This window comes from Bidens hawaiensis, unplaced genomic scaffold (assembly GCF_021521415.1).
Source record: "Bidens hawaiensis isolate Kalapana, Puna unplaced genomic scaffold, B.hawaiensis_p1.1 tig00059771_1, whole genome shotgun sequence".
NCBI lineage: Eukaryota > Viridiplantae > Streptophyta > Magnoliopsida > Asterales > Asteraceae > Bidens > Bidens hawaiensis.
Window position 1 is genome coordinate 37,177 of NW_027500747.1, and position 13,808 is coordinate 50,984.

Sequence of the window (13,808 nt, forward strand, 5' to 3'; positions counted from 1 at the left end):
ATACCCACTTTTTCAGAAATTTGTTATCGGTACATTCGATACCGGTTTGGTTTTCAATAAAGACACAATCAACTCGATAAAATAAAAAGTCACCAAAAATTTCAACTTATATTTATTATCTAGAAAATATAAAACTGTACTCTTGTGATTAAACTTAACGACCTATTAACCTATTTAACAAGATAAGTTAAATGTGTTATGTATGTGTGCCAAAAACGAGTTAATTAAGCGGGCTGAATATGCTTAGTCATGATTTAATTGTGTCATTAGCATATCGACCCGTTTACCCCAAGCACTAACCCATTTAACTTTTGTATCAAATCATGTCATATTAACATAATATCATAAATTACAGCCCCCAAAAAGCATGATAATTTCAAACATAAAAGGAGGTTATAAATGGTAGCATAATTACTCTAAAAGTTATAATTTCTTGGGTTTTGTGAGTCCCCAAAGAAATTTGTACTAGGAAGAAACTAAAATAAGCAAGACATGCTTTTGTTGTTGTAGAAAGGAGCAGGGGACCATTTATTTTGTTTTATTCATGTTCATTAGCAAGTTTTGTATTTCAAGCTAGCTGATTATATATAGCAATATATTAACCAAAGCCGAGGCACATTTGTTCAATCTAAAGTTGTTTGTCTTGGTATTCCACATTCTGCAAACTCTTTAAATCCCGAAGTTGCTTGTTTTTCATCAAATTTATCAAGTGTTTCTTATAGTTATTCATTTTCTTATGTGAGCTAAATTGATGAAAACTTTGACACTTGGGTGTTGTTAATTTATCTTGTTCATCAATCTTGAATTCTGGTTATTGATCATGGTGCAACCAGATTCCCCTTCACACCTTAATATCATTCATCAGTCTCAAATTTCAAACCCAACCCACTATGAAAGCCAACCTTTTGAACCTTATGGAGTTGACTTTAGAAATCTTGGATCATACACACCTCAATCTCATAATGTTGGTCCAACAATTCAGTCTCTTGGTGACAGAATTTCAAGATCATTTGACCCCATTCAAGCTCCTCCAATGGCAGATGAACCACAACTTAACCACTATCACCAAAATCATAAACTTCCACTCTCTTTAGGGTCTGGCTTGCGATCTCCATCTTCAACTCAATGCAGTGGAGAAAGATGTTATTTAGTTTATTCTTCATCTTCATCTTCACTTAATCAAGCTTCTTACACATGTTATGGAACAGACTCACCCTCACTATCTTTTGCTGGTTCAAGATACTTAAAACCAACTCAGTCTTTACTTGAAGAGTTTGTTAGTATTAACAAGATCGATCTCGAGTATACCAACATGTCATATTGAAGAGGTAGGTCCCAGCAGAGCCCAGTTGGACCCGCAATACTCACCTTGAACAGGGACGTCTGCGCGGTTGGACCCGCAAGACTCACCTTAAACAGGGACGTCTGCGCAGTTGGACCCGCAAGACTCACCTCGAAGAGAGACGTCTGCGCAGTTGAACTCGCAAGACTCACCTTAGAGGGACGTCTGCGCAAAGACCAACTGGATCCGCAGGACCAACCATGCTCAGAGACACGACGTCCTTATGCGCAGTACGCAAGCTGTTCCCGCAGGAAAAGCCTCCCAATGGTGACGTACTCCGCCTGTTCCCGCAGCTACGGATACTAGCCATCAGGGAAGGCTACCCGCACAGCAAGGCTACACGCACAAGGCACTAACTCTCAAATAATTCAGTAATGTCACCTGAAGAGGGAATGAGCAAGCCGGGAATACTCCCGCCCAAAGCCGGGAATTCTCCCTCCCAAATGAGCCAGTCCGTACGCTACTGGAGGACCTTTTGTACTATACCTGCCAAGGTATGGACAAAAGATCTGACCAAAGCTGCGACAGCTCACTGACAACAGTACGACGAGCAGCACGCTCTAGTACTTAATGTCACTATCAGCCGCTGCCTACTCACCAACCCCTGTCGTGGCACGTGCATAGCCTGCAGTTGATGGAAAAGAAATAGTACACAGCCGGCCATGTCACTATCAGCCGCTGCCTACCCACCAACCACCAGCACGGCACGTGCGTAGCCCACAGTTGGTAGAAAAGGAATATAATACAGCCGGCTGTACCTGCTTGGAAACCTACCTTCGGCTATAAATACTCCAACACCTTGGAACGGTATCATTATCTTGTATCTTATCTTCTCTCTAGCTATTTCTCTTAATATACACTTATATTCAAGAGCAATCTAGTCTGATTCTCACGCCGGAGGGTGGTCACAAGGAGGTACCCCCCCTTCTCAGTGACAAGCTCACGGTGTCTGTTTTGCAGGTCACCAGAAGAATAACCATCTTGCCGGACCTAACCCTCGTGGGAAACATCTATTTAACCCCCAGATTATCCGTAATCTGCCGGGGTCGATTAGTGTTTCCTCATTGGCGCCATCCGTGCATAAAAGCCAGAACTTATTCTTTTTCAGTTTTTTCAAAACTTCTGGAAAGATGGTTAACGTTACTCCGGTCCCGAGGCCAGCGAGTGACCAAGAAACCCCGGTAATCACAACCCCAGCTACTGGGAGGAACACCGGCGACTACACAATTTTTACGAACACTACCCCGGTTACTCAAGCTGGGGCAAGCACAGTAAATTTTACGAACACTACCCCGGTTACCCAAGCCGGGGCAAGTGCAGTAAACAATCATCCCCTGAGATTCATTAATACCCAGGTGGAAAGACAACGGACGAGGCTCCCCCACCAAACACTTGAACAAATTAAAGCGTGGGCGGAAGCACGTCAGAAGGAATTCCAAGCTGAGTTGGACGAACGCTTACGTTCACTCCAACAGGCTGACGAATTCGGAAGCACTCGACAACGGCTCAACATGAGCAATGAGTGCGAGTCCTCGGACGATGATCGGGAGGAATCCGATAGTGACGCAAACCCTCGCCATAGGGCGAAAGGGAAGCGTAACGAAACGGACTTCCAACAGAGAAGGAATTTTGGAGAAACCTTCAAACAAAGGAACGTGGAGGGAAACCCACGTGACTTCTCCAAAACCTTTAGACCAACTGCTGCAAATGCGGGAACATCCAAGTTTGTAAGGAACATTGCAGAAGCAATCGCCCCGAAGAGTGCCAAGCAGATGCCCAACATCGGCACTTATGATGGTATATCCGACCCAGACGATCACTTGAACAGATTCATAGCGGGGGCAACCGTCAGCAACTGGACGGAACCCACGTGGTGTTATATGTTCCAGATGACGTTGGTTGGAGCAGCTAGAGCGTGGTTTGACCGTCTACCGGTCCACCACATCTACGATTGGGCAGACTTCCAACATAAGTTCAGCCAACACTTCAGTCAACAGAGGAAATATACTGAAGAGCAGTGGACGATCCTCAACTGCGTTAGAGAGAAGGATGAATCTTTACTAGACTTCATCACTCGCTTCAACTCGAAAAAGCTGAGTCTGGGCACTATAAGCGAAGATCTTGTTCGCGCCACTTTCATCCAGGGCGCCGAATACCCAGAGCTTATCCGCACGTTGACGGGTAGAGACGGCATGCCATCCACATGGGATGCCATCATGACGGCGGCCAAGCGCTTTGCCGAAACAGAGAAGCAACTGGGTGGGGATCTACCCCAGAGTACAAACCTCTACGCGCAGAGGATTAGAGAAAACAACGTCCGGACCGCCTGGCAAAACAAAAAGAAGAAGCTAGGCATTTGGCAGTCAAGGGTAAACTTTGACACCTCATCCAGCTCTCGCTCTTTAGTAGGCGGAAGGGATAACACGCACCCATCAAGCCGATACCCCCGGTGGACACCGCTCACCAAAAGCGTCACGGAGATATTTGCCACTGAAAAACTCCCATGGCCAAAAGCTCCAACGGTCCGGCACCGACCTGACGCGGATCAGAGCAAATCCTGTGACTTCCATGGGACAAAGGGTCACACCACTGAGAAGTGTATATCCATGAGGGATATTCTTGAAACATTCGTCAAGGATGGAAAACTTACACACCTTGTGGCATCAATCAAGAATGGAGGGAAGAATGACAACCGATACAAAAGCAACGGACGAAAGCCCGTTGACATCAGCATCCACATGGTTCATAGTAACATCAGAGGAAGAAAAAGACGAACGACAGAACTATGCGCATGGAAGGAAGCTGAGGTGCGCTTCCCGCGAGTGCCAGGAGGACCCAGCAAATAGGGCCCTATCGTCATCAAAAGCCAGCTGGGGCATTACATCACTTCCCGCACTCTTGTTGACAACGGCGCCTCGTCAACGGTTATGTACAGGCAGTTCTTCGACAAGCTAGACGACGAAGACAAGGAACGCCTGGAAACGGTCTACGCCTCGATGGAAGGGTTTGACGGCAGCACAAACACCCCCCTGGGTATCCTATCCTTCCCCGTCATTCTCACAGACGGGAAACACTCCCGCACAGAAGACGTGGACTTTGTCGTAATGAGGAAGCCACACCACACATACGACATTCTCTTCGGGAGAGACGGGATGGCAAGATTCAATGCCGTGGTATCTTCAGTCCACGGCATGATGGGATGGCCAACAGCTGAGGGCGTAGCGATGGTCACCGGTATTCCCCAGGTATGCATTGCATCTGTCTCATCAACACCCAAACCAAAGATGGCTAAACCAACCATCACCGAACCAGAAGAATGGGCCTTCAATGGCAAATACCCCGACCAGGCGGTTACCATTGGCCCAACAGTCACTGATCCTACGCGCACCTTACTCAAACGCTTACTACAGAAAAACACGGACATCTTCGCGTGGACACCAGCTGACATGACTGGTGTACCTCAAAGTAAGGCAGAGCATAAGCTCAAGTGTGACCCGGCTTTCAAGCCAGTCATACAAAAGCACAGAGTAATGGGGGCGGAACAAGCTAACGCGTGTAGAACCCAAGTCAAGGAACTCCTTGACGCGGGCATCGTACGCGTTAGCAGATATCAAACATGGGTTGCAAATCCCGTCATGGTACCGAAGTCTAACAAGCAATGGCGCATGTGCATAGATTTCAAAGATTTAAACAAAGCATGCCCCAAAGATTTTTACCCGTTACCCGAAATTGATCTTAAGGTAGATTCGTTAGCACTGTTTCGCCTTAAATGCTTCCTTGATGCGTATAAAGGGTACCATCAAATCCACATGGCCGTTGACGATCAGGACAAAACCGCATTTCGGACGCCCGATGGCACATTTTGTTATCAAATGATGCCATTCAGACTTAAGAATGCCGGGTCCACATACCAACGCCTGATGGACAAAGAGTTTCATACCCAAATTGGGAGGAACTTGGAAGTCTACATGGATGACTTGGTCATCAAAAGCCTTGACCCAGAAACAATGTTGAAAGACATCGAAGAAACTTTAACACGCTCAGAAAGATAAACATGAAGCTCAACCCGAGTAAGTGTTCCTTTGGGATGGAAGAAGGGAAGTTCTTAGGAGTCATTGTTACTAAAGATGGCTTCAGAGCAAACCCTGAAAAGGTCGAAGCCATTATCAAAATGGAATCACCTACTACCATCAAGCAAGCTCAGACACTGAATGGACGCCTAGTTGCACTTAACCGCTTCTTGGCAAACCATGCGGATAGGTCATTTCCATTCGTGTCGACGCTGAGAAACTGTTTAAAGAAAACGCACATCCGCTGGACACCAGAAGCGGAAGCAGCTTTTCAGGAAATTCGGTCACGCTTGATCGAACTCCCAACGCTCACAGCACCAGAAGCGGGGGAGGAATTAATCCTATACCTCTCCGCCACAGATAGAGCAACCGGGGCCGTCCTGCTAGTCGAGCGAAAAGGCATCCAGATGCCAATCTACTATGTTAGCCGTGTCCTAATAGACGTAGAAACCCGGTACTCTACCCTGGAAAAATTAGTCTTAGCACTTGTACAGGCTTCACGCAGGCTAAGACGATACTTCCAAGGTCACCCAATCACCATTCTCACCAACTTCAAACTCGCAAACGTTCTAGGCAAACCCGAATTGTCGGGACGCCTAGCCAAATGGGCAATAGAATTAGGAGAATACGCGATAAAGTACAAGCCGCGACCAGCCATAAAAGGTCAGGTCTTGGCCGACTTTATTGCAGAAGTCCCCGCCTCGCGGGAGAAAGAGTGCCAGGAAGAGGCTCAACCCTCTCCAGCACAGGACATCGATGATGTCTGGCGACTCTACACTGATGGAGCAGCCAGCAGCGAAGGCTCAGGCGCAGGATTGAAACTAATCAACCCAGCGGGCCAAGAATACACTTACGCTATTCGATTGGATTTTCCAAGCACAAATAACGAAGCAGAGTATGAAGCATTCTTGGCCGGGCTGAGAATTGCGCGTAAGATGGGAGTGAAGAACTTGGAAGCCCACGTGGATTCCATGTTAGTAGCCAACCAAATAAACGGGACGTACACGGCCGTGAATGACACAATGGCGCTGTACCTCGCACAAGCAAAAACCCTCATGCGCGATTTTAACGATTGTAAGGTCATACACGTCAAGCGTAACGAAAACAAATCTGCGGATGCGTTAAGCAAGCTTGCGTCATTGGCCTTCACCCACTTGGGAAAGGATATCCGCATTGAACTCCTTGGCGCACCATCAGTCCCGCACAAGGAAATCTGTGTCATCCAAACCGGCACAGAAACATGGATGACATCAATAATAAATTACCTTGCGACGGGTATACTACCAGAGTCAAAAACACAGGCAAGAAAACTACGCTGTAAAGTACTAAACTATCAACTCATCGATGACATCCTTTACAGACGTAACTTTCTTGGCCCACTCCTCAGATGCGTTGACGACCAAGATGCCAACTACCTCCTAAGGGAAGTACACGAAGGCATCTGTGAGATACATGCAGGCCCATGCGCAGTTGTAGCTAAGCTAAACAACGCGGGATACTTTTGACCGGGGATGCATACGGATGCACTGGCATACATCAGAAAGTGTAGGTCTTGCCAACTCTACGCACCCAACACGCATCGCCCGAAGAATGAACTTGTTCCAGTCACTTCTTCATGGCCATTTCAGAAGTGGGCCATCGATGTGACAGGCCCATTTCCCACAGCAGCAGGGAACGTTCAGTATCTAGTGGTAGCCATCGACTACTTCACCAAGTGGATAGAAGCAAAACCCTTAGCCCAAACAACTGCAAAACATATCAAAAAATTTATTTGGGAATTTATTATTTGTCGTTTTGGACTTCCACAGAATTTGGTGAGCGATAACGGCACCAACTTTGCTGACAAGAAGCTACAACAGTGGCTGAAAGAACTTCAAATCACCCACACCTTTACCTCAGTGGCACACCCGCAAGGTAATGGTGAGGTGGAAAGAGCAAATAAGAGCATCGTCGACGGCATTAAGAAAAGACTCCTGGAACACAGATCCGGCTGGGTGGACGAAGTTCCACACGTCCTTTGGGCACACAGAACGATGAAAAAGGCAAGTACGGGAGAAACCCCGTTTAGCCTCACTTATGGCACTGATGCCATGGTCCCGGTCGAAATTGGTCTACCCTCACCAAGGGTCTTGATTCAACCAGAGGACAATGATACGGAAAGAAGGTTAGACCTTATGCTAACCGAGGAACGCAGAGACTTAGCCGCAGCGCGTGAAGAGAACTACAAGCGACAAATGCAAAAGTACTACAACACGCGGGTAAAACTCTGCAACTTCAATGTCGGAGATTACATACTGCGTAACAACGAGGCTTCGAACCAAGAACGCCCAGGAAAGCTGGCCCCGGTCTGGGAAGGGCCATACATTATCAAAGAAGTTTTGGGAAAGGGCGCATACCGGCTCGAAAGGCTCGATGGCACCCCCATCCCAAGAACATGGAATGGAGCTCAATTACGCAAATGTTACATGTAGATCAATTCCAAACTTATAAAGAAACGGCCTAGAGCCACTTCTAATGGAAATGATTCTCCTTTCACATTGTGTTGATCGCTTTACATTTATACTTATGAACTTTCCGGACGGATATGCCGGTATTCACCGCATAAATATGGAAAGAAGTCGTTGTGTGTGGACGGCGGCGAAACCCGCATAAACACAAAAAACGGCAAAAGTTTCTAAGGAAAAGATGAGGAAAACCTTCACGCAGGTCAGTTATAAGTAAAGTTTGGTCATCCCACTAAATGAAAGTGACGGTCCTACCCGCACAACCATGATAGAAGAAACTGAACATTAACCTATTGACAACCGCGCGTCGAAAGGTTAACTTATTCAAAACACTTGGAAAATTGCTAAGTTAAACTAAAATATGCATGAGCAAGTCATATAACGTTTACAACGCAAGTCAAAAAGATTCAAAAGTAAGCGGGAATACACCCCCTTACCTTGGCAACCAAGTAACTATAAGACAGGTGCGGGTACAGTGTCAAGGCAAAACCCTTCACATACTTAGCACCTGCATGGAATTGAAGCCAAGAATACCTTGGCAACCAAGTAACTATAAGACAGGTGCGGGTACAGTGTCAAGGCAAAACCCTTCACATACTTAGCACCTGCAGGGAATTGAAGCCAACAATACCTTGGAAGTAAAGTAACTATAAGACGAGTGCGGGTACATTGTCAAGGCAAAACTCTTCACATACTTAGCACTCGCAGGGAATTGAAACCAAGAAGGATCTTCTGGGCCATGCTTGCGGAAACGGAAATAACATCTCCGCATAGCGGGAACGTTGAGAACTAGATTGTTTGAAGCTCCAAGATGGAATTGGTTGTTTAACATAATTGATCACTATGTTTAAAACTACCAAAACCTCATGGAGAATCTACACAAGTGGAACTCAACGCTCCTGACTTGCGAGGAGGTTACAGACTTACCCGCATCATACCCAAAGATCAAGCAGAAAAGTCTTGAATTTCTGCACGTGACATTAGGACTTCCGCGGGAAGAATCCCCATGGAAAACCTTAAAACTAAACCCTTTTCAAAACCCCTTACTTAAGTCCAAAAGTTCACCTCACTTATTAACAATTCATGAGAAGAACATTGAACTGGGGGACTTGAAGAGGTAGGTCCCAGCAGAGCCCAGTTGGACCCGCATGACTCACCTTGAACAGGGACGTCTGCGCGGTTGGACCCGCAAGACTCACCTTAAACAGGGACGTCTGCGCAGTTGGATCCGCAAGACTCACCTCGAAGAGAGACGTCTGCGCAATTGAACTCGCAAGACTCACCTTAGAGGGATGTCTGCGCAAAGACCAACTGGATCCGCAGGACCAACCATGCTCAGAGACGCGACGTCCTTACGCGCAGTACGTAAGCTGTTCCCGCAGGAAAAGCCTCCCAATGGTGACGTACTCCGCCTGTTCCCGCAGCTACGGATACTAGCCATTAGGGAAGGCTACCCGCACAGCAAGGCTACACGCACAAGGCACTAACTCTCAAATAATTCAGTAATGTCATCTGAAGAGGGAATGAGCAAGCCGGGAATACTCCCGCCCAAAGCCGGGAATTCTCCCGCCCAAATGAGCCAGTCCGTACGCTACTGGAGGACCTTTTGTACTATACCTGCCAAGGTATGGACAAAAGATCTGACCAAAGCTGCGACAGCTCACTGACAACAGTACGACGAGCAGCACGCTCTAGTACTTAATGTCACTATCAGCCGCTGCCTACTCACCAACCCCTGTCGTGGCACGTGCATAGCCTGCAGTTGGTGGAAAAGGAATAGTACACAGCCGGCCATGTCACTATCAGCCGCTGCCTACCCACCAACCACCAGCACGGCACGTGCGTAGCCCACAGTTGGTAGAAAAGGAATATAATACAGCCGGCTGTACCTGCTTGGAAACCTACCTTCGGCTATAAATACTCCAACACCTTGGAACGGTATCATTATCTTGTATCTTATCTTCTCTCTAGCTATTTCTCTTAATATACACTTATATTCAAGAGCAATCTAGTCTGATTCTCACGCCGGAGGGTGGTCACAAGGAGGTACCCCCCCTTCTCAATGACAAGCTCACGGTGTCTGTTTTGCAGGTCACCAGAAGAATAACCATCTTGCCGGACCTAACCCTCGTGGGAAACATCTTTTTAACCCCCAGATTATCCGTAATCTGCCGGGGTCGATTAGTGTTTCTTCACATATGCAAGTAAGTTATCGTGTTTCGATCAACACGGCTCGTTACAATTACACTCCCAACCGAAAGCTGAAATATGCAGTAATGGGTTGTCAATGGAAAAACAAGAACTTCAAGCTACTTTAGGAAAGCTCATTTCTTTATAAGAAGAGGTACTATTATTACACCCATAAGTTTATAACTTAATGATCATGTAATGAATTAAATAACTGTTTATTTTCAGGTTGAGAGAAGATATGAACAATATTATCAAGAGCTAGAAGAGGTGGTTTCTTCATTTGAATCAAATGCAGGCTTCGGATCAGGGAAATCATACACTGCATTAGCTCATAATACAATTTTAGGACATTTTTTAAGCTTAAAAGATGCAATTTTGTCTCAAATTTTTACCACCTGAAAGAAAATTATGCAAGATTTTCCCAAACTCAACAAGTTTTTCGCAGGCACACTTGTTTGATGAAGAAACCAACAGACAACGGATTTCCCTTCAACAGCTTGGAATGATGGATGGCCCTCTACCTATTCGAGATTTACGCATGACTTCTGTCATGATCCTACGGTCGTGGCTATTTGAGCACTTCCTCCATCCGTAAGTATAATGGAATGGTCTGTCCGGTTTAGGGGAGGCTTTGAGGCCAATGTGGGCATCCGGAAGGAGCCCTTTTTGTGTGTGTGGGGGGGGGGGGGTGGGGGGGACAACATTTTAAAAAAAATCCCGATTATATATATAGTTTTATTACAGAATTCCAAAAAAACTTAAGAACTTTAAGAACTCTTAACAACCAACTATCATTTTGAATTTTTTTTTTATATATTACTATTGTTAGAGAGTAGTTTTATCATATTTCTAAAATAAATTATTGATTATATATGTAGATCACAAGTTTACATGTGTAAAATTTATGTAATAACAAGTTTATATATGTGTAAAATTTTTTTGATATATGTAAAACCTAATTTTTCATAATTCTAATCATAAAGATAGATATAAAAAGTGATAAAATTACACTCAAATAATATGAATATACAAAAAGTTTTATAAAAAACGTTAGTTATTAAGAGTTTTTCAAGTTCTTAAATAATTTAATAGTTCTCAAAATGATACTCATCCTATATATATATATAATACCATGATTTTGCTAATTATTATGTTAACATTAATCGTCGTTTAAAAAAACTTTGTTTACATTATTTAGCTTGTTAAGACTTGAGGGCATATTTTTTACGGCTTCGTCGGGGCACGTGAATTCTAAGGAACACCACTAGTCTGGTTGGGTAATGAGTCAAGATGAATAAAGTTGAGTTCTCGAACATGTTTTTGTCACATAACAAACAAAAACCACGCCAAGTAATATCTCACTCATAGAGTGGGTACTCATGATTAGAGGTGCACAATAAACCCGAACCCGGAACCGGTTTTTTTTAAACCCGGGTTTTTTATACCCGAACCCGTACCCGATATAAACCCGATAATACCCGAAACTCGATTCTAGTTATACCCGAAACCCGGTTCTAGTTATACCCGAAACCCGGGTTTTTTGCATACCCGAACTAGATTTTTTTGTATACATGATATTAGTGTTTGTGCACATGTGTCTGTGTGGCACTTGACAATGGTTGTGTGGCTACCCATAGATCTATAGCCGTTCTTCAACGGATCTTTTTTGAAGTACATATTTGATATAAATATGTTGTTTAGAGCAACGTCTTTTGATATATCAAACAGCAATTTAAAACACATAAAATATATGTTTTTTTATATCATTGTTTAGTTATTTACATATGTTTGAATGAACTTTGAAGTTTGTATAAAAAAAATGGAGTTATAATAAAAAAACAAAGTAGGCCCGTTAACAGAAGAATGCTGCAGAAAATTGGTTTTGTTAATACCCAGAAATAAGGTATTCAAATACCCAGAAATTGGGTTTTTTCAATACCTGAAAATAGGGTATTCAAATACCCGGGTATTAAAACCCTGTTCAATACCCGACCCGGGTACATAGGGTATGGTTTTTCATGCCAATACCTGGACCCGAACCCGACCCGGTTATTACTAATACCCGATTTTCCAATACCCAATCATACCCGTACCTGGTTCCATACCCAAACCCGGTTTTTTTTAATACCCGATTTGTGCACCTCTACTCATGATGGTGAACGAGCTGAGGGCGAACATTTCTCGTATCCCATGGAGATAGATAGACTGCTCATAATGACAAACTAGCACAGTCTTATCAAAACATATTATTTTATAAATAATTACTTCATATATTTGATTATAAAGGTATATTATTTAAGTAACAAACAAACGTACACAATATAACCTCACTCTTAACATAACTGTTAGTAGGGTTTAGTGAGAATGAAATGAGTGTAAACCTTTTCTCTAACCTAAAGGCTGGCACCAACTGAAATTCTCTTAGCTCCAAAGCTATCACTTATTAAATGAAATTATTTAAGATAGTTTTATTCATCAATAACAAATCTTTTAGCCAACATTTATTTATTTATTTTTTAAACTTATTGGTTTGATCCTTTTGAAATAAACATGACATGATTTGAGCCATTTATAACTAAATCGGTCAAAACTATCACCTCTAGTCATCCCTTTTTGTGATCTAAATTTAATGAATTTGATTAGTTATAGTTACCTGTTATAGGTACCCGAATGACAATGAAAAACTTCTATTGGCATCACAAACAGGATTGTCAAAGAACCAAGTAATTAACTTCTACTTAAAAACTCATTCATTTATGTGTGAATTAGGCTACTCTCGTTTCTAATATTATTGAGGTGTTTTAGGTGTCAATTTGGTTTGTAAATGCTCGTGTTCGACTATGGAAACCGATGATCGAGGAGATGTACAAGGAAGAATTTGCAGGTTTATCTGAGGATTAAATCTGTGACCTAGTACAAGAGTGCTGAGAATCGCATAGCCTGAGTGATGAAGGTTGTAAGAATATAATAGGGTCTAGTCAAATAGTAGAAATGAATGCATGCTTTTGTCATCAAGTTAAACCGAATGAAAGTGTCCTTAAGTTGAAATTTCTTACCTCAAAATGGTAACAAATAAATGTGCATTAATGGATCTTCAAGCATTTCATCTTTTGTTGCAGGTAGTACATGTATTTGGAGAATCATTTTGATTTATGATTGAGTGTTATAATTTCTAAAGATTAGTTTCAACTTTTGATGACAGAGCACATTTTCTTGCATCGTTTTAATTAAAAAGTTGTTCATAGATATATAACAAATTAAGATATAAGTTTCAAATTCATAATGACTTTCTTAAACCTACAGTCGTTCTGTAGTAGGCTTATAGACTTCTAGTTGTCCAAAAGGAATGCACACTACTAACATGGTGCACGTGTGACTCCTAACATCAATAAACCACAAGGTGGTTAATTTCTGTCTACTGCTCGATCATTAGGATTATGCAGAGCTTGATTAAAACCAAGACTCCATGAGAATTGGTGAATCTAACCAAACTTAAATGCATTTCGGTTATGAAGAGAACACAACTACACAAGTGTGTTAACATGAACGCAAAAGCAAAGTTACTAGGAAAAATATATGCTAAGTACTCCTAATAAGTGGCGGCTCTAAGAAGAAATTTTTAAGGGTGGCACGGAGCGCAAACGATGGAAATATGGATTGTTGACAAGAGGTCAACACTCAACACAAGTTATTCTAGTTTTG

General features: G+C 43.3%; 1 pseudogene across 1 annotated transcript; it reads left to right on the top strand.

Moving 5' to 3' along the window:
• The first annotated feature begins 752 nt into the window (after positions 1 to 752).
• Positions 753 to 13,191, top strand: LOC143602754 (BEL1-like homeodomain protein 11; annotated as a pseudogene). The gene is made up of 6 exons (XR_013147903.1): positions 753 to 968; positions 1,026 to 1,317; positions 10,113 to 10,260; positions 10,332 to 10,697; positions 12,769 to 12,829; positions 12,912 to 13,191. The product of XR_013147903.1 is annotated as a BEL1-like homeodomain protein 11 (transcript).
• The last annotated feature ends 617 nt before the right edge of the window (positions 13,192 to 13,808 follow it).